Source organism: Ambystoma mexicanum, chromosome 11 (genome assembly GCF_040938575.1).
Source record: "Ambystoma mexicanum isolate Mex_15411 chromosome 11, UKY_AmexF1_1, whole genome shotgun sequence".
In the NCBI taxonomy this organism is placed as follows: Eukaryota; Metazoa; Chordata; class Amphibia; order Caudata; family Ambystomatidae; genus Ambystoma; species Ambystoma mexicanum.
In genome coordinates, this window is record NC_090934.1 from 613582782 (window position 1) to 613604980 (window position 22199).

The following is a 22199-nucleotide window of genomic DNA, read 5'->3' on the forward strand; positions in this document are numbered from 1 at the left end:
GAGGGTCATCGCCCTCAGTCACAGGCACCACCCTTGCCCTTGGTTGGCCAAAGGGCACAGGGAGAGGCCACATGCAATCAGCTTGTGCAAACATACTTCTGTTGTAAATCGGCTGCTGTGGAGCACACACAGTGAAGCCACATCCCTGGTGCCATTCAGTGATGACTGGGGGCCAATCTTATGTGCCCATAACAACACCCTGAGAATGTGCGTCTGGGAGAGGCAAACCGTGTGTGGCCGTAGCTATAAAATCAACTGCAACAAACGCTGACACAGTCATAGCAACTGCAAAAAACAATGTCCATGTTGCACACAGCAAAGCACACAATACAAGCACAAAATTCATGACCACTTACACATGGTCACCACCAACCATAGTGCCGGAAGATCAACAACAACACACCGGATTCCAAAGGTGGGAAGGCACAGCACAAAATGAAAACCAAAACCAACACCTGTGTGGACTGCCCTGGCCACCCTATGAGTGGCCATCCCATTCCCTCACAGCAATTATGCCCATATGACACATCTACATGATAATAGTTATACAGAATGATAAAATTATTTGTTCACTACAACAAAGAAGCACACCTCACCCTTTTCCCCTTGTGAGCCTGCTGTATCCTTCATCCACTTCCATAGGCTTAAAAACCAGCCTACTCTGACGTGTTGCATGCAGGCCTCTGACAGCACTGTTCTTCAGAATTTCAGCAACCATCTTACCACGCAGAATGTCTCTCTATAAACTAACAACACAAGGTCAGAGCATGTAAAACATCCATGCAGCCAATGACACTGCAACGTGTGCCCCCCCCCCCGAGTGCCATACAACACATACAAGCAATAACTCTCCGGCCACCCATCACCATGTCGACCTGCACCCATGCAGCCGGACCCGCTCACCTCAGGCCAATGAAATTAAAACACCCCACACGGTGACACCTTCCCCACCCACAACACCTAGACTACTGGCCCTCTGAGTGCCATGCTGTGAAGTCCCACTTACCCCTTGTTCTGGTGATGAGTCATTGTGCACACTCGGATTTGGCTGGAGTCAGAATGACACTAAGAGGACTCCCAAATAGAGATCAATGAGAGTTTGGACACCCAGTATCCCCTTGGAAGCACTCCCAATGCCACAATATGACATCCCCTGAATAAAGTGGCATCAGGACAGTGCAGTAAACACGTATAGGGGAGCCGATGATGGAATTTCCAAGAAGACGGAATTCAAATGTTTCATCAATTGCTGTGAAGACAGGATCTGGCAGAAGGCAGCTGTGAAAACAGGCAGCAGGCATAATGGAAGGCAGGGCATAGAAGAAACTGGCTTAAAAAAGACAAGGAAACAAGAGAAAGGAATGTGAAACGGAGGTCAAGGACACCAGCAAACAAAAGAGAGCATGGAACTGGGAAGAGGAAGGGAAGGCCGAGGGATAGGACTGAACATGGACGAATGAGCCGGGGACTAAAGGGAGCGTTGAGATGCACTAAGCAGCTGTCAAAAGTTAGCAACATATCTGCTGGTGTACCATGCATGGTACAGGTCCCCATGGCAAACAACACCAGGCCAATGGCTTGTGCCTGGTGTCTGGGGTGAACATGGCATCCCCAAAATTGCCTGCAATGCTGTGCTGTATGTGGATTTGTCTTGGGACAGCAACCCAGGAAGGGGCTGAATATCCAGGAGTGGACTGCCAGCATGGGTAGACATTCATTGAAAAGCTAACTGAACTGGAATCCGCCTGTCAGGCAAGACACATGCAAAAATAACTGCAAGCAATTACTCTCCAGACTCCCAGCACCATGTGGCCCTGCACGCATGAATCTGGATCTGCTACCTCAGGACAACTCAAAACAACAGTGGCAGCCTCCCTCACAACCACCACCCCACAACCAGTGCCCCCCTGATTGCTATTCAAAAACAGCAAGCATAGTCTCACCAGCCTGCCATCACCATGTGTCCCTGCACCCATGAAGTCGGACCCACTCACCTTAGTCCAAAGCAATACAAAATCACTCCACACAGTGCCAGACTCCTTTCCACCAATGACACCACAACATGTACCCCCCTGAGTGCCTCAAACATAACTGCACAAAGTACCCACCTGTATCATATCCACAGCATTCCATCTGAAACAACATTCTAAGCTTGCAAAGAGATGCAGAACATTAAAGTAAAGAAACTGGACAGTCTTGACAACTTGCATAAGGAACAAGGTACCTACCATGGACCACGTAGTGTCAACATCCAGAAGTCCAAATAACAGAGTGTGCACAACAATCAAATGTACAACATCGAAACTCATCAACAGAGGAATCACTGGCAGTGAAGGAAACAGATTTGAAGCACAGTACGACATGCACTCTGAAAACAGTTGTCAGTCATCCCTGGGATGCAGGCATACATTGGGTCATAGAATGCAGGCATGTATGTTCTGCATGCCCACTGTCAGGTGTCAAGTGTACCTTTGCATCATCCATGGATGCAGGGGAGGAAAAGGACACCAAGCCAGGAGGAGAAGGCCTGGGGAGGGGAAGTAGAAGTGTGGTAGCTGATGTGAAGCATGGCAGAGGGCATGAGGGAGACAGGACACATAGTGATGAATGTGTAGCTGTGGAGTAGAGAGAGAGAGAGAGAGAGAGAGCGAGAGAGCGAGAGAGAGAGAGAGAGAGAGAGAGAGAGAGAGAGAGAGAGAGAGAGAGGAAGGGATAGGGGAATTTTGGTGCAAGGAGGACTCTGCATGGTTGGGAGAAATGGAGACAGATGGTTGATGTTCCAGTGGGGGAGGGTAGAGATAAGGTGGTGAAGAGAGGAAGACAGATAGGAAGACATGAAATACATGCTGCATGGTCTAAGAGCTGGAAGTCACATTGATGGAAAAATAGCACATGATGGGGATGAGGCAGGACACTAGGTGTGAGGTAGAAGGGCAGACTAGGAAACAAAGGCCACCTGTGACAGGGCAATCCTCAGCTCCTCATCACAAAAACAACATGCTCAACCCAGTCTGGCATGTAAACAAGAAAGTGACACCTGTCTGCAAAAGCCACGCAAATAAATCCCTTCATCAACTTCTCCAGACTCTGCACCAACCACCAACCGCCCCTGTTGGACACCACAGTAAATGGACATGAAAACAATACCCAGCTCTTGTCTCACCCTCCAACAGACCACTCACCCTGGACGAGACAGTCCCAGTAAGTGTGCAGGGATCATAGGGTGCATTGGCAACACCTAGAGGGACCACAGATCAACAGAAGCTGGGGGGAGTAGACGATATACCACATGCATGTGCCTACAATGTCACATACATCATGCAGTCACTCACATTGATGGATTTGAACAACGAGTGATGGAGAAAAAAAATGTCATGCAATACATCCAGGTGGAGAGAACATACCAAAAATAAAAATTAACAACAAGTCACTTGATTGGGGAACACAGATAAAGTCTGTCAGGAGTACACATGTGCAAACCATTACAAGCCTAGATGCACCAAGACTGACAGACCTGTCCTGTGGAGTCAATAGAGACATATGGCCAGATCTGTGTTCCATAGGTAAGGCCATGAAGGGGGGCAGCTGATGTTGTGTAGACCTGTCAATAGACGTGTGTGTAAGATTTGGAATTGTAGCAGTGCAGATCATGTGAGAGGTTAAGGGTGCAGAGTGGGCTCCGGCACAGCTTAAACAGTAGTGTGGACAGCAAGTGCACCTGGAGGTCGCCATACTACACATCAGGTGGGGGAGGCGAAATGTGGCAATAAGACATCATAACGGTCAGTGAGGCAAGTGGTGAACAACCAAAAAACAGAGTCCAGATGTACAGAGAACTCAGGATGTGAATGAGGATGTTGATGGAGAATGTGGCAAAAACTGCCATGGCTCACGTGTGATAAGAGCTGCAAATTTCTAGTATTTGGCTGTCAATTGTGGAAGTGCATCCTGATAAACAATGCACATGCATGGATGTGCCAGCACATACACACACATGCATGTGGACAAACACACATCTCCAATGACATTCACTGTGAATAAATGATTACTCCTGCAGAAAATTAAATGTGTGATAATGCTTGCAAAGATAGTGATGACCACTAATACAGATATTACACAATTGACAGTGCCCATCTTTACCTGCTGACAGAGCTGCCCCGATGTGATTCCTTCATCACCTCCAAGGGAAGCTGTACCTCCACACTTGTGAATGGAGGTCCAGTGCCAGACAGAGGGCATGGGGGTGAAGGAGGTGAAAGGTTGCAGAGTGGACCTCTCATGGAGTGCAGTCACTGGAGGAATAAACATGACTGCAACATGGGATATTGTATGCCACCAGCCATAGTAGCAAATCATTCATACTGCACATAGTATGTAAAGACTATTAACCCAGTGTTACCTGCACATGTGATCCTGTTGTAATCAAGTAATCATGTAATCATGTCATTGAGTGAACCATGGCAGTTCAAAACATTGTGCATGGTTGCATCTCTAGTACTGCACTTATTTTTCCCTTGAGAGGGCAACAACACATCTCTCAAGTTTGGAAACAAAATAAAAACTGTCCATATCGGACAGGGGAAACACAACATATGCCTCCATCCTGGACATGAGTATACAAAACATCCTGAAAAAGGGGGTTAAAACAAATAGAAATCTGACCACCACGGTCAGGTTAAAAAATAAAATGAATGTCCATCCCGGACTTGGGGTAAAAATATGTCCACCCTGGAGGGGGTAGGGGCAGGTTTCATGTCCATAAGAATATCCAAATCTCAGACCACAGATGAAACCGTGTCTGTGTCAATGTCCATGACATTGCAGCAGTGAGTAGGCATGTAGAACGGTGTAACACGGCTCAGAAGTGGGTTGATGCAGTGCAGAACATGTGTATGTTACCCACTATCTACATGAACAAGTACATTATGATGTCTATCAATAAACATGAAGGCAGTGTAAGGGCATGTTCAGGCATCACTTGCAATGTGCATGCAATGGGTTGCATGGCTACAAGCAAACCCGCCCCCCCCATAAGTCAAAATGCAGGGAGCCATTGCATGGCAGCAAAAGGGTGACCAGAGACCAGTGTATTGGCAGACAGTGTTGACTAGCATCAATTGCATCATCTGAGTCAACTGACAACACAGCAGATGATAATGGGACAGTAAGCAGGACACATGATGAACCCTCAGTAGTACACCCATGCGTGCAGAAGCCACTACACCAGTTAAACAGAGTCAGGGGGCCTGAAACAGGGGGAGGCCTGTGCCCCCACACAGACTGTGACACCCTAAACATGTGTGTGATGCAGGACTGAGCCAGAGTGGGCATGGAATGGATAATCAAATGCCATGAAATATAGGTCATCCTGGACACGTACTACAATGATCATCCAGTCAAGGACACATAGGGGCATGCATGGAATGCACATGGATCATGTCCCTGCGGAGCATCTGCCATCTGCACAGTCCAAGTGAGACAGCCTGCATCAAGGACAAAGGATGTACCCCACTGTATGTGTCTGGCAGGTTGGCTGGGGGAAGTGTGCATGTACACAGAAGCCTTGAACAGGCCATTGCAGTACTCCAACATGATACACACCAGTGCCATGGTGAAATTGCGGTTGCAGGGGGGTGGAGGGGCAACACTCACTGGATGGGGCATCTATGTCCTCCATCCCTCCCACTCCTTCGACCAATCCTGCTGGTATGAACTCCGCAACGACTGACTCGTGCAAAGTGAGGTCTTCCTCCTGAGCTGGTGACCCACCACCAGTCAACCCAGTCATGGCATAATTGGAGGCACGCTTCACATTAGTACTGCGTCGGAGGTCATCCCAACGCTTTTTACACTCTTGAGCTGTCCGAATGCACTCACACAATCTGCAACTTGCTTCCAGTGGGATCATATGATGGGCAGCCGTAGTGTGACAATTCGGCCCCACTAGCATATCACAGTTGTGGTTCCGCATGTAGTCCACAAGGAAGTCCAGTTCCAGCGCGCAGAAAGGCTTCTTCCTCAATGTGCAGGAGCCCGGAGCTGTGTCTGGGGTCCCAGCCTCTATTGCAGGTGCAACCTTCCTCCTCTTGGACATTGATCTCGACCCTGACTGGCAAATACTGCCCTGATCAGTATGGGCAGTGGCACTGGTGGATTGAACCAAGGGAGTGGCAGGTGGAACAAGGACGGAAGCCCTGACTTGCATCGGTGGCTGCTGGGTGCCCCTGACTTGACCCTGTGCAGCAACATCTGCTGTGCTAAGGTCACTGACAGGGAGTGACCTGGATGGTAGACTCACAGCCGGGGCGGTATCAGCTGCATCTGCCCATGCACTTGCCAACACCCAGCTCCTCAGGGCAGCAGATGGCAATGCTGCCCCAGGGACATGTGCCTCGGTCAGGGCAGCCCTGCGTGCACTTACCCTGTGCCTCCAGGACACCTAGAAATCATCCAGGGACTCTTCCAGTGCCAACGCAGCATGCGCTGGCCCAACCTGAGCCTGGGCGGTGGTGTCCACAGCTGCACCTGCAGCTATCACTACCCTTCGACCCGTAGCTGTCGATGAAACGGACTACCGGGTCACATGTGTGCCAGTGCCAGGTGCAAGAGCTGCATCTCCCGTAACCACATGGGATGGTGGCATGACTGCACCAACATGTGGCACAACATCTTGCCAAACTGGTGCACCCCTGCCTCTTCCCCCTCTGCGGCCACCCTGGACACTCTAGAGTGCCCCTAGTCCCTGGTCATCCCGGTCACATCCCTGACCACGCCTGCCACGTGGAGTATGCCCAGCCGAGGCGCCGCTCACCTTTCGTGGCCTCCCAGCCATGGCACAGATGGAGTAGTACCGGCACAGATGGAGTAGTGCCAATGGGAGGTGTACACGACAATTGTCCTGGGAAATTGGGGTGAAGGGGGTGGGATACAATATGTTAACAGCACCCCTGTGCACCTGCAAGGCTGTATATGACCCTGGTGATAAAGTGATGGGTCACGCAATTCTCAGACACCCCAAAACTGCAGTAAATGTGCATGCAACCCCTGGTAGCCCACGGGTGTGTAATTGACCTCCCGCAGTATGCGGTGGCACCCAGGGACACGTAAAACGCATACACGTGGGACACGCAGGTTACTATGACCTCAAAAACAGGTACACGATACACAGGGGCACCAGCAGTGGGAAAAATAGAGTGCGTGACTCACTGTCAGACTACCGTGATAATAAACAACATGCGTAGCCAACACCACCGCCAAAAAAAGAGATACGTCCTTGATCCGCTGTGAAGTTGTGATGGCATGCAAAAAAAGTAGCAACACACATGTCGGTCTCTACGAAAGGCACGTACAGTGAACTGCTGGCTCCGCTCACCTTTAAGCCATGCTGAGGGAAACGCCTGCGCGCGTAACTTCACTTTTGCGCCGAGGCCCTTTCCTCGAATTACACGCATTAACAAGCAGACGTGTTGTTTTTTCACGTGCTGATTCACTATGCACCCGTCATGAGGGAAATGCCCCTGCGCATTACGTCACAGACGCGCTTACGCGCTAAGGGCCTTTCCTCGAATTACACGCTGATGTGCTATTTTTTCACATGCCAATTCACTCCTTATCAAGCTGGCACTTCAATGGTGTATGTGTTCAAATGCATGATGGCCAAATGCATGTGTGGGTGAGTCTGGGCCTGCTGGCAGATGCCCGTCAATGGTGGGTGGGTGGGGAACATGAGTCGGGGCCTGCTGGCAGGTGCCCGTCAATGGTGGGTGGGTGATGAACATGAGTCGGGGCCTGCTGGCAGGTTCCCGTCAATGGTGGGTGGGGGGGCCTGCTGGCAGGTGCCCATCATGAACATGAGTCAGGGCCTGCTGGCAGGTGCCCGTCAATGGTGGATGGGTGGGGAACATGAGCCGGGGCTCACAAGTGCATGGTGCCATGTGGGCTGCCTACAGGGCATTGTCAGGGGTGCAGGGTATTCCCCTGTGGTGTGGGCTGCAGGGCATGGGGAGGGGGGAAAGGGCACCCAGGAGGGCCCACAATGCCAAATCACATGTAAAACTCCCCGCACAACCCCGCAATACATACACCCCCCTCGCGCCAGGTCTATTGCGTGTTAATCTCCACGCGCACCCCCCAAATACACGTACCCCGCTCACATCAGGCCTGTCATGTGTTGATCTCCATGAGCACCCCCCAAATACACATACCCTAAACGCACCCGTGAAATCACCTGTAAAACTCCCCGTGCACCCCTCGGAAAACACGTACCCTGCTCGTGCCAGACCTATCGCGTGTAAAACTCCCCACGCTCCCCTTGAAATACACGTACCCCGCGCGCGCCAGCAAAATTGCCTGTAAAACTCCCTACACACCCCCGGAATACACGTACCCCGCTCGTGCCAGGCCGATCGCGTGTTAAACTCCATGCGCACCCCCAAAATACACGTACCACGCTCACTCCAGGCCGATCACGTGTTAAACTCCCCGCGCACCCATGGAATACGCGCAGGCAGCCCATTGTCGGGGTGATTCTCCCGGGGCCGGCAGAGCCGTCCGCGAACCTCCGGGCTGGGGAGGCCCCAACTCCTCCCATGTCTCCAAAAGGAGTATGAGACACATACAAGAAGCAAGGCGAGTACTGCTGTTTATTATAATAATGGCAGGGATGGGTCTCGGCTCGTATGCATCCGATGAGACTCTCGTTGTTAGTGGGGCTCGCAGGCCCTTTTTACAGCAGTATGACGCGCTACTCGCGTCACCTGGGAAAAATCATCACAAAACCTATCGCCACTCTGGATTGGGTCCCCGAGTGGTAGAGTTAGTATATGTCCCCTATGGGAAGAAATGTTAGTGGATAAGGATGGGTCAGGTGGTATACTTGGGCTGTCCCTAACAGTTGTTACTTTAGAATTGTTACAGGGGGACCCTTGGTGATTGGCTAAGAGTACTGGTGTCAGTAATAAGCCCTCCTGTATTCTGATTGGTTCTCCCGCAAGCCCCCAAGCCTGGGACCATCGTCGTTCCCAGCTTGCGGTGTACCTGTCATTAGCAACAATGTGCAACTATGTGTTTGTGCGGACAACAGACAAGTCTGCACATGAGCTTGTGAGCGGGTCTTTCCCATCGCTGTAGGTGTCCATCTTGCTGCATCGTTGTTGCAACGTGTGTCCCAAACGTGGGGCTCTGGCAACTGTCTGTCTCATAAGCTTGTCACCTTGTCAGTTCGGCCTGATCACGTGTGGAGAGACCATAGCTGGAGCAGAATTATGAGCATTAGTTTTTGTATTTCGCCTCTAAGGGCTTGGCACTTGCAGGTGTAACCTTGGCGCTGGGATCGCGGCATGCGAGTTGCAACATTTTGGCCTTGGCTGTGAGCTCTCGTTGGAGGCTTGTTCTGCATGGTCAGCACTTGTACTCTTGTCGCTGAGAAGATTTTCATGGTGAGGCTCCTGTCTGGGACTCTTGCTTGCGGCCTACTCGGGCCTAGTTCATGGGTGGTGGTACATAATCCATAGCATGGAGGTTGCGGGGCGACAGAGTGTCACAAGCAGCACTAGATATACATGGTGGTGTCGTCATAGGGATGGGTTGCAGGGAAAAGTGTCAGCAAACATGTACCCGAGCTCTTCATGAATCTTGCGTTTCTTCAGAGCTGTAGAAGGTCTATGTAAAAATAACACTGATGCACGTCAGTGGGTGTGTCAGTCCCCTACGTCATAGCACTGAGTATGTTCTTCATGTAGGTTGGTGTGTGAGTGACCAGTGTGAATGGTGGCACGTGTGTTCTTGTCTGTAGGCTATGTCGTCATGGAATCTCTAATGATGTGGATAGGTATGGCTGTTGTTCTAGTCGAGCTGGTCCATGTCGCAGGTGTCAGCTTGAGCCTGTCACGATGATGGGCACACTCCTCTTATGTTTAGGTTTCTGAAACAGGGTATTTTGTCATCTGGTAGGTAAATGAACTCCTCTCGTGTGGGGTGTCTGGGTTGTGATCCCCTAGGGTATGGTCTGGATGAGATTGGGGGAATGGTGTTATCCCATTCTCCTACTTCAGTCCCCCCTCTAGTCGACTTGTCGACCACAAAATCATCCTTTCCTTTATCTCCTTTCACTCTCCATACTTTCGTTATTCCGGCCAGGTTTCTATAGTGGTTGATATGATCTTCAAATGACCAGTACATATAAACACAGCCGCCGCCTGGTTTGCAATAGACCCATCTTCCAACATAGCTTCTCGGGTTCCTTGGGTTCTCCACTTTCACAGATGGTGGGTCTATGTGAGTGTCCAATATTTGTTTGCGCAGTCTCTCACGTTCCTGTATAATCATGTCTGTGTGTTTTTCATCTTCAGCTGGTAGTAGTGCGTGCATGCCGACCATCTCCATCATTTTGTTCGTAGTATGTGCTTTTCTAGCTTTCCAGAACTTTATTTCGATCAACACAGCTGTTGCCAGTATTATGCATCCTACTATTAGCTTCAGCCCATCTGACAGCCATGAAGGCATCCATGACCCTAGAAATGAAAACCAGCTGCCATCTTTCTCTACTTCTTTACTTTCTTCCACCATTTTGGAGTGCATCAGGGCGAGTTGTGATACTGCTTCAGTAAGTGTTCCATTCTCTGCGTCATTAGCAGAGATGAATGTGCAACATTATTGTCCTATTTTTGCACAAACTCCTCCTTCCATTGCTGTGAGAAGGGCTAGCACATACCTATTTTGTAGCGCTCCCATTCTAACTGCTCTCAGTTCTTCTTTTATCGCGTTGAATCCATTGACAGTCAAATTTATTGTCATCATCAGCTCCCATCTGGTGATCTGTAACCATTTTGCATTTGCCTATGCCTGCAATCCTGGGTGTATTATCGATGAAAAGAACATTGCTGTTCTGCTAAATAGCCTGTGTTCTGGTGGGATGGAGGTGAGAGCTGTTTCCGATCTTCCCCACAGGTAGTTTCCTGTCGGGGTTCTCCTTGTCTTTTCACTCTTGGCAAACGTTATTGTTGTTCTCGTCGCCTTCTTCTGATTGTATAGATCTTTTCCTCCTTTTGTTCACTTCGTCCATCTGGGGGAGGTTGGCCATGTTGACATGTTTCTGAGGCACAACCAGGGATGGCACATTGATGTGCACCATAGTGCATATTCCATTCCATGATGGAGGCAAGGTGTGGTATGCCTTATCGCCGCAGGCCCAATAGTGGTCCATTAGAACTGCTGTGCCGGCACCCCCCTCTGGTATCTCTATCGTTCTTTCACAGTTGGTGTTATATCCCACATCCACATCGCCGTTGTGTTGATAGCACAGTGTGGGTACAGATAGTGGTAGTATACTTATTGGATCTTCGTCCTTCTCCAGCCACGTCAGCATCGGTACATATTTGACCCACATCGTCCAACATCTGTCGTTGTGCTCTTTTATAGAGGTAATATTTTCTTGTGTTATCATATTGCTCCCAGCTACTCCTATTTCCCATCCGTCATTCGTATATATTTTCCCAGTTATTGTTATTAGAGGTCTTTCCCAACACTCTTGTTCACCAGCAATTTCGTTGGCATACCAATCACACGGCAGGTATTGTAACGTTACTTTCTTCGTTTCTCCTTTTTCGGGACCATCCGTGCTGCGTTTAACCCTATGTTCCTTACTTCTCTGGTTGTTTGTACCACCTGACACCGTACCTGTTGCAGCCGTGGCAGGGGGTAAGTTAGTTTTGGGTACAGCCATCATATCATAAGCATAGTGTTTCTGCCAGACAGAGGGAGCCAATAGACCAGTGACAACCAACACACCTATGAGCTTTATTACAATAGCTACTCTCACTGGCATTGTTGCTCTGACCTTTGCTGCTGTCCTGCAGCTTATTCTTGTGATGTTAAAGATGCCTGCCTGAGAAATTCTGAAAATATGCGTTATTTGGTTAGTTTTCTTTTAGTCAAGCTCTGCCTATCAGATAGCCATTTAGTGCCCAGGCAAAAAGCTGCTCCCACGCTAATCTCAGCGACCTATCTCTCAGAGCTGGTAAGTGCTCGTGGAGATGTGGGAATGATCATTCTATGGCCAAAATGAACGTGTTGTAATACACGCGTACCCTTCTCCTTTTTAGATACTTTGATCTCTTTATATTGTATACAAATTGGTGTGACAGTGCCTCAGGGGTGTCATCATCTGTGGGTAGCAGTTACTCCTGGGCAGAACATGACTTTAGTCACTTCACTTTTTATACAACACAGTAATTTGCAGTACCTGCATGTGCGAGACAAAAAGAGAGCATACATGTGTTTATATTTGTGTGCAGCATTCAAGTTATACAATGTCCTTTATTTGGTGATGGCAGGGACGGGGCTGGGCGGGGCAGAAGTTTGTTTGCTTTGGGATCTCGTGACCATGGGTTGGGCAATGGGTGATTGTCCAAAGTCTATGGCTGTGTATGTGACTGGGGAGGGGTCAGGGGCAGTGTCACAATTGTCCTTTGTTACTGTTGCGGTGTCTTTGTCTGTCGTTGGTATTGCTGATGCTGTTGCTGTTGTGGTGTCCCTGTCGTCAACGCAAGGGCGGGTCTGGCCTTTGTAGGGCTTGACGTTGTGGAGGTGGTTCCAGACTCTCTTGTCGGCTAATTTAATGGCTCTGGGAGCCACTGCTTTCCACCAAGTGGGGCCCAGTGAACCTGGGGCTGTTCCACTTTCTGTTGAAATTGCATAGGAGAACGTGGTCTCCTTCCGGAATAGTCCACTGTTTTTGCTGCTCTTGTTCCTCGTTTGTTTCTTCTGGTTGGGTGGTCTTCTACCCGCCCCGCGTGTGCTCGAGCTGTTGAGAGATAAAGGCAACACTAGTAATCAAGGAAGATACGTATTTGTACATTTCATCACCAAAAACATTTGCAGAGCTGTAATAGTCGGTGAAGGCCCTTGATGTTGGTGTTAATGGAAGGCGCATCTGATGTCCAGTCACCACCTCGTGGGGAGTGAGGTGGTGATCAGATCCTGGCCTATTCCTCAGCTCAAACCGAGTCAAGGGGAGTCAGTACAACCAGCTTTTCTTAGTTGTCTGCTGTATTTTGGCAATCTCTTCTTTTAGCAGGCCGATCAGGCATTCACAGACACCGTTGGCCTGTTGGTGGTATGCGCAAACTTATGTTTTATACCAAGCATTGCAGTTATGTGCTTGAACATCTCATTAGAGAAGTGTGGGCCATTGTCTGACCACAGCACTTCGCACACTCCCCACCTTGGGAAAACTTCCCTCACCAAGAATATAGCTGTTCTGAATGCGTCCACATGAGAGCAGGGTCCAACCTCAATCCACCTTGAAAATGGGCACACCACTACAATCATATATCTTTGTCTTGACATACGTTGATCATGTCAACGTAGTCAATGTGTAAGTGCAGGAAGGGTCCTTCTGGCCGGGGTATAGTACCTTTCATCACTTGCAGTGTGTGACAGGCTGTAAACTGTTTGCACGTTAGGCAATTGCTGATAAATGTTGCAACATGTGAATTTAGCTCAGGACAGGGACAGGCCTACTTTATTCGTACTGCAATCGATTCCTTCCCTGTGTGTGCTGGATGGTGTAGCTGAGCTAGGGCTGTTTTCAATAGTGCTAAGGGCATTACTACCTTTCCTGTATTACTCTGACGCCACAATGCATCAGTGGGAGACACTGTGCATCCCCTTTTTACCCATAGCTCCTTTTCTACCATAGGTGCTGCTGCCTGTCATTCCAGTATTTGTGTTTCAGGGATGTGTGTGTACCCATGCTTCATCAACATTTGTCTCGCTCCCACCCTCCCCCTATCTTTTCCTTTTTCTGGGGGGGTCCACATTTCTCCAAAATACGCATGTTTAGCATGTGCGTCTGCTGTTTCGTTACCTTTTGAGATAGGGTCATCAACGTTGGTGTGGGCCTGACACTTTACCAGGGCTATCTCTTTCGGGTCATCAATTACTTCTATTAGTTATGCAAGTAGCAGGGCATGTTGTACTGGCGTACCATCTGCTCTTCTGAACACTCTCCTTTGCCATTTTATTAATCCTGAGTGTACTGTTGACGTGACGTATGCACTGTCGGAATATATCATTACTCTTTTATCAAAGCTCTCTTTTAATGCCAAAATTAGGGCCACTAGCTCTGCGGCTTGGGCCGGGTAATGTTGTGGTAGTTGAACACACTTTACTGGCACATACATCCAGTCTTCTGTCAACTTAACCACTGCTGCTCCTGTCCTTCCAACACCATCGCTTTGGTCGATCGTTGATGACCCATCAATGTACATTATTTCTCCCCCTGCTAGTACATTTTCCTCAACTTTTCTTGTGCTGGAGTAAAGTTCAATGGCTTGTGCGCAGTCATTAGCATAGTCACCATCCTCAATTACCTCAGCTATGAATCTTGCTGGGTTTACATTGCTGCACCTTACAATTGTCAATTCTGGCCTGGAGAGAATATTTTCATAACCTGATGCTCTCTGGGTGGTCAGTGTGGAGTTAGGCTTGTTCAAGATGGCAAAGAGGGCATGTTCCACGAATAGTGTGGAAGGGCACCCCATTGTTATCGATGAGGATTTTTTCACCGAAAAGGCTGCGGTGGCCAGGCTTTGTTCGCAAGGGAAGTGACCTAACATTACAGGGTCCAAGTGTCCACTGTAGAAAGCCACAGGCTTGTGTCCCATGCTTGTTTTCTGTGTCAGCACTGCCTTCATTACTGCTGAGTCGCAATGTGAAAAAATGAAAAATTGGTGTTCATAGTTTGGAGTGGCTAGCACAGGTGCTGTAGATATGGCGTAGATATGGCGTGTTTCAATTCATCAAACACCTCTTTCATTTCTCTTGTCCACCCCAACTTTTTGTCCCCTTTTTGTGCTTCTCTGAATGCTTTGAGCAGGGGCCCTATGTATGAACTGTAGTCAAAAACTCATGCCCCGCAGTAGTTGCATAGTCCCAGAAATTGCTGTAATTCTCTGACTGTCTGTGGTGGTAGTGTGTTGGTTATGGCTAGTGCTCTTTGTGGTGCAATGTTCCTTCCATGCTGAGAGATAAGTTGGCCAATGTAGAGTACCTGTTCCTGACAGTACTGTAACTTTTCTTTGTCCACCTTGTACCCCTTCTCAGCTACCACCGTGAGCATCTTTACTGAGTCCTTTCTACACCTCTCTTCAGTGGTGCTGCAAATGATGAGGTCATCAACGTATTGCAGCACTGTCCTCTCCATCTCAATGTTTCCCAAATCCATCTGTGTTATTCTGTTGAAAATGGATGGTGACTCACAGTACCCTTGGGGCAACCTTGTATGTTGACATTTTGTGTTCCTGTATGTGAAGCTTGTCAAGTCTTGGGTGCAGAGGTATTGAGAAAAATGTGTTCTTGAGGTCAATCAGGGTAAGCCGTGATGCCTCTGCCGGTATTCCACATAGTATGGTGGCTGGGTTTGCTGCAATGAGGTACTCTGCCTTTACAATGTAATTCAAAGGCCTAAGGTCCTGTATGAAATGCCAAGACCCTCCTTTCGCTTTGCGCACTGGGTACACAGCCGTGTTGCATGGTGATTCTGATGGTACTAATATGCCATTGTTTATCAGGGCTGTTATTGTTTCATATATGCCCTCATCTGCCTCTTTTGATAGTGGGTACTGTTTCACCCTGGGTAATATTGCCCCCTTTTTCAATTTTATTTTCACTCCTCCAATGCTCTTTATGTAGCCAACGTCATATGGACTGGTGGTCCACATGGATGCTGGTACTGCTGCCAAGTCTTCCTCATAAAATGGTACTGGTGTAGAGGCAGGTGCCTCTAGTGCCATTGCCATTTTTAGTACCACTTGCTTGTATGTCACTCTCAACCAGATGTCAACACTCATCATAAACACCATCTCTCCTTCTCCTTTATTGTCTGAGAAGAGCTCCTCATCAGACACCTGTGTGAGCCTGTACCCCTCAGCCAGTGCTATTACTGCTCTCCAGGCCCTACCCTCCCTGTCTTGGGCATGTACTGTGATGCAATCTGCAGTTGCCATGATGCTCTCGATGCTCACTGAAATTATCTTCCCCTCTGGTTCACTTGCTGGGGTCTTTGGTCTGAACAAGTATGCTGCTGGTCTTCTCCAAATCTTGCCCTCAATTCCAGGCATCCATGCAAATGCCATGTCTGTTCCATATTGGAACATCTCTCCATCTACAGGCTCAGCCCAAGCTACAGTTTGGCCACAGTAAGCTTGCAGTATTTGTCGTGCTGTGAGCATGTTTATTCCTGGTGTGGAAAAAATTATGCTGTTCTGCGTGAAGGAGATTGTCATATTTAATCTGCTCATTATGTCCCTCCCAAGTATGTTTACTGGTGACTGCTTCGAATACAGAAATGCTAGAGACATGTCATGATCTCCTATAGATAAGGAGATGTTATCAGTAAAGCGAACCGACCCTTGAGCCCCAGAGAATCCTTGAGTGTACACAGGGCTGTCACATGGTGAGGTGAGGCCCGGGGCAAAAAATTTGGTGAGGCCCCTTCCATTTTTGCACTTGGCCAGTGGAAATCTCTATTTGAGTTTATATATGGAAGAACTTGAATATGGTTTATTTTTAAGACTGCAAATCAACTAAAGCAAAGCCATGTTTCTAAGCGGAAGAATGGTTTATTCCAGACTTGGTATTGTATCATATGCATTAAATATAGATTTGCATGCATTTTATTTTTAAAAGAGACTTTCTGAAGTAACTTGAATTACAATTCAATATATCTGTCAAAACTTGAATATATGAACACATGCCACCCAGCTTTCACTGCAACTTCCACTTTCGAACTTTCTTCTCTGCAAATGAAGAAATAATTATTTTTTAGTCAATTTTGGAAGCCAGTGCATTTTCAATTGACAAAATAGATAGGCTATTTAATCTCTCTTAGCCCATTGTTGACCGTAGGTAGTTTTTGATTAATGACAGTTTGCTAAAGGAGCGTTCCCCTGTAGCAACACTAACTGGGATTGTTAGAAAAATCCGAAGTCCTATACACACCTGTGGAAATACATTTTCCACATTTTCCTTGTATATTGTGTTCAATACATTTAGACAATCAGGTTCTGTACAATATTTGAGGTTGAGAAGTATTTTCCCCACACTGCGCAGATGGTCAAGTTGATCTAGGAGCTTTCCAGAAAAATCCTCCTTATAAAATTCTAGCAAATTGGTGGCTTTGCTGTGAATAGATTCTGGATCCATTTGGTCAAAGTTCCACAATACACAAAAATTGTTATAAATCTGTTCTGCTGACTTTGAGCGCTTGCTCATTTCTTCAACCAAATTATCAACCACTCTGTAGAACATATTTCTGCGGAAAGTGGTTTCTTCAAGTGTTTCAAGTCTGTCTCCAGGCGGTAATGGCTCTTCTGGTGTTTCATCAAACATTGTTTTCCGTTTCTTTATCCGTCGAGCTGGAAATTCTGGTGGGATGGTTAGATTTATGGCAATTAATGTTGCTTCATGCAGTATTTTTTGCCATGTATCACGAAGATTTCTAAGATCAGACACAAGTTGCTTACCTAGCTGCACTGACTTGGAAAGGGAGAGCTGCTTTTGCTGTAACACTCTGTTCACATGATCTATAGACAGAAGAATTTTAAACCATATGCAAGACATCAAGATCGAAGGAAATGAAGAAAAGTAAAGCTGCAGCGATTTTGCTTCAGCCTTCGCATCTTGTGTTAAATTGATTTCTGCCTGAACTCTCTCAAGTGCTTTAATAACAGATGGCAAGTGTTTGGCGACTGGTTTTACAGCATCAAGTCTTTCACTCCACCTAGTTTGAGACTGTGACTTGAAGGTAATCTTCATTTCTTCATTAACAATTTTCCATCTTGCTGGACTACAGCTGAAAAGTGTATATAACTTTGGGATGCTTCCAAAATATGTCACACATTCAGAACATATTTCGGCAGCATGGACTCCACAGAGGTTGAGACAATGCGCTGCACAAGGAGAGAAAAGTGCACATTCGTTTTTACGAAGAATTTCAGCCTGAACGCCTTTGTAAATTCCAGCCATGTTTGACCCATTGTCATACCCCTGTGCTCTACAGTCTGCAAGACTAACTTTGTGTTTCTCTAAAACGGAGCACAAGAATGAGTCAATCTCAACACCGGTCTTCTTTTCATTCTCCAGAAACTCAATGAATCTTTCTTCAATTGTCCAACTTTTTGAGGGCATGTCAAATTCTGTGTATCTCAAAATTATGGTTGTTTGCTCCATATGGCTTATGTCTGGAGTAGCATCACAGATCAATGCATAATACTTTGATTTTGTTACTCTTTTCATAATTTATCTGCTGACTTGTTCACTGCACAGTGATAAAAATTAATTTTGAGAAGTGCCTGAAAGATAATGTACTGTCTTTTCTCCAGCTTCCTGAGACTGCTGAATTTTTTTTAGATGGTCTCCTAATAAGTTGTCATACTTGCCTAAAAGTTCCAGAAGACCAAGAAAATTTCCGTTTTCTGAACTACCAATTAAAGAACTACTGCCTCTAAATGACAGGTTCTTGCGTGCCAAAAACAGAGTCACATCAAGGTAACGTTCCAGCAATCCTTTCCATTTCTGGACCTCATCAACCACTGCTGTTTGCATAGCAGCATCAATGCCTTTTCCCTTTAAACTGCTCCGTCTATTTTGCCACTGTAGAAATGAAAACAAATGAGGTTTGCTTTGCTCATGTAGTTCTATTTTTTCACATATTTTTTTATAAGCACCAAATCTGCGAACCATGTATCCATCTGGAAGTCACAAGCTTGATCTTTGTGACGGATGTTCGTTAGAAAACAAGCGACATGGAAAACAAAATAAAGCTTGTTTCTTCTCACTCCAGCAGAGATAGTTTCTAAAACATTGTTCCTCATTGGGGAGAACACTGAAGAGTACAGGTTTAGGAAACTTTCTATTATCACCATCTCTTGGGAGACCACTAGCCTTAATCACTGGTGGTCCTTCTTTAATGAGAAAGTCAATTTCACCTTGCGCAAGAATCTCTCCCCAAGTTCCTGGATCAGAAGAAATGTTTGTGGCTGTTTGTCTTACATATACAGCAGCAACAGCTATGTTAAGACAGTCTTCTGTACCATTGTCAAGTTGTAATTGAGGATGAGGTTGCAATTCTGACGATTGGGCCAATGGAAGGCGATTAGTTGAACATGTAGGTTCCTGATCTTCACCTGCAGGTTCTTTTACGCTGTCCTGGTGGATCCTCTCTTCCTCATGTGATTGAACAGTTTCTGGTATCTGCTCCTCTGTTTGGGAGATAGGTGCCTTCTTTGCAGTCTTTGTGATACCAAATTCAAGTAGAGTCCTTCTTCCTTCTGTTAGGGCCTTTTCACGTTGCAATTTTCTTTGTCTTTTCACAGACCCACTTTCATGCTTTCTTCCAATATCACGTGTACGACCCATGTCCTCCCAGGCAAATAATTCTATATAAAAGGCAAATGGAAATAGATCTTTAAAAGTAAAATATTCATCCATCCTTAGAGAAAGTACATCTTTGGTCATAGGGAAGTTGAGGTATTGGGTATTGGCTAAGCAACATTTCTGAAACAATTTCTAAGCACTGAAAGAGTAAAACTAGATATTATTGAATGGTACTTCATTTATCAACCTCAGAAAGATGAAAGGCTAATTAGCCCCGCCGACATTTGAACTTGAAAAGTACAGGTATGCCAGAAAATGATTAGCATTACTTTTAGTTATTGAGCAGTAATAAAAACTCAGTGCGAAGAGACAGCACTGCACTGCACCTTTCTGGGCTGGGCCAGTTTGATGAGTTACTTTACTATGCGGCTAGTAGTTTTGACCATTGTGGCTGGATAAATATTGTTTATATTGCACAATTTGCATCATATTTCGTCAGAAAACTCCCTCTTGGGTTCTATTCAAACAATCTGTCACAAAATGAATGAACTGCAGTTTGCTACTATGGCCACTTTTCCATTGGTGCCCAAGACAATTACTTGCCCCAGTCCTACCCTCGTGACAGCCCTGCCTGGGAGACAGGTGTACCATGTTCCCCTCCTTCAATGTTCCTCCTCCAATCGTCTAATGTTGCACAATGCTTTTTAAAATCCTACAGAGGCAGCCACTGCACAGTCTCCATGTTTGCCATAGTGATGTGTATGGCAGGGCACCCAATCCCTATCCTTTCCCCAAGTGCCTCACTGCCTCCATTACAAACATTGCTCCAAAAGACAGAGAAAACCTCTTCAAGCCAATGTAATTTAGTATGAATTTGGTTAATGCAGCCATGCTTATTCAGGCCTGCAATAAGTCCAGCAGGTGAGTTGTAAAAAGATTGCATTTAGGAGAGACTTGAAAAGGGGAGCCCCAAATACAGAGCATTGTCATAGTAAAGACGCACGTGTCACAGCAAAGCATTTGCACTGTTGAAAGTAGTGAATGCATTATCTTCAAGCGCTTATTAGAAATAAATATGTATATCAACTAAACCTGTGAAGATGTGCTCAGTTGCTTAAATTGTCCACATCTCGGTTTCACCATTTAACCAAAGTGTGTGATCCTGGGCAGATCATTTAATGACACTGGCCCTCATTACGACCCTGGCGGAATTCGCGGTGCAAAATGCACCGCGGAGCATGGCGGAAAGCCGCCGATAGCGCCATGGGGGTTGGCGGATTTACCACCCCATGCCGACCTTGGCGGAGCGGTAAATCCCCAATCCCCATTTTACCCTTCCCCATTCCCATTCTTGCCCCATAGGGTATAATGGGAGTGGGGAAGGAGTTAATTACGCCGCCGTAAAGTACGGCGGCGTAATTAACAACGAGGTCCCTTAGCGCCATGGTTTTCTCCGCCCGGTAAAACCAGGCGGAGAAAACCTCCATGGCGCTAAGGGAACTCGTAGTACGGCGGACGGGTCCGCCGCGATTACCGCTGGCGGTATCCCACTCCGCCAGGGTCGTAATGAGGGCCACTGTGTCTTATCTGCAGCTCTCTGCTTCACTTCTGAGCTAGTTTAATGGTTTACAGCACGTGGCAGGCACCAAAGTGTGCAGGCTAGCGTTCTCACGTTTTGTTAAAGCAAATAAAAAATGTATACTTCTCCTAATATGGTGACTGGAAGCACAATGAAGTCTTATTTTATTATCTATAAACATGCATCAGGCATTAAAGCAAGTACTATGGCGTGTGTGCGTCTCACAAAACCAAAAGAAATGCCAACGCTATCAGATATTTGAACAAATTAAAAATATTTAATAGTACCTTAATAATTGCCAAACATAAGGATGTTTTTTAAAAACTTACTTCAAGATAACAAAAAGGTATATGATGTATCTACTGCTCCTCTGCTGTTGTCCCTCTCATTTCCACTTCCTCCACTCCCGTCTTCTGCTTTCCACCCCTTTGCTCTTTCACTTTCCCACCTCCACCATTCTGATTTTCACTTCTTTCACTCCTCACCACACCAACTTAGCCCTCTATCTATGCTGCTCAGCATTCAGTTTCCTTGCATCCACACACACCCTATCCTGCTTGCATCTTCCATGGGCCTCCCTGCACAGGTCTGCAGTGTGCCACTGTTTTGATGGGCTTCAGCTACCAGTGCAGTAGCTTGTTTAATTTCAGCACAGGGAATAAAAGCTAGAATGGGGAGCGCTATTTGGCCCACTGAGATAATGTGCAAGCCTTAACAGTGTGTATTGATTTATCAAATTCAGCTGTGGGAGGGGGACATGTGGCCTAAAGGTTCATACATTTGCTTTGGAACCTGCTGGATTCAAAAGCAGATTTTCCAAACGTGCTGAGTCAATGGCTGTCTTAATGAGTCAAACTGGCTATTTGGTTCATAAATGAGCCACAGGCTGCCGGGAAGAGGGAGGGATAGATCATAGATGAGACAGAGGTGACTGGGGCTGTATGGCGCACAGATGCCCCCCACCCCCTCGTGACAGCCCTGAGAAGAGAAGGAAAAAGGGATTTTGAATAAGGCAAAGGAGTGTCCCCTGTTGCAGTACACACTTGACCTCTTGGCTGCGGTGACACTGATCTAGTTACTCATCTCGTTCTGTGCTGAAACCAGGACTGCATTGTGAGAGCGGATTTGAACTGCCTTGCCAGCACCCTGGGACCATCCAAAGTCACTCACTGCACACTGGTGTGACGTCCAATCAGCACTGAGTCTGGACATGCACCGACTGGGCCCCGCCGCTTCTTGCAGG

General features: G+C 47.0%; 1 protein-coding gene across 1 annotated transcript in view; it reads left to right on the forward strand.

The window, feature by feature from the left end:
* Positions 1-22199, forward strand: part of NELL1 (neural EGFL like 1) — a 6602686-nt gene that overhangs the window by 5502781 nt on the left and 1077706 nt on the right. The gene's annotated exons all lie outside the window — the stretch shown is intronic.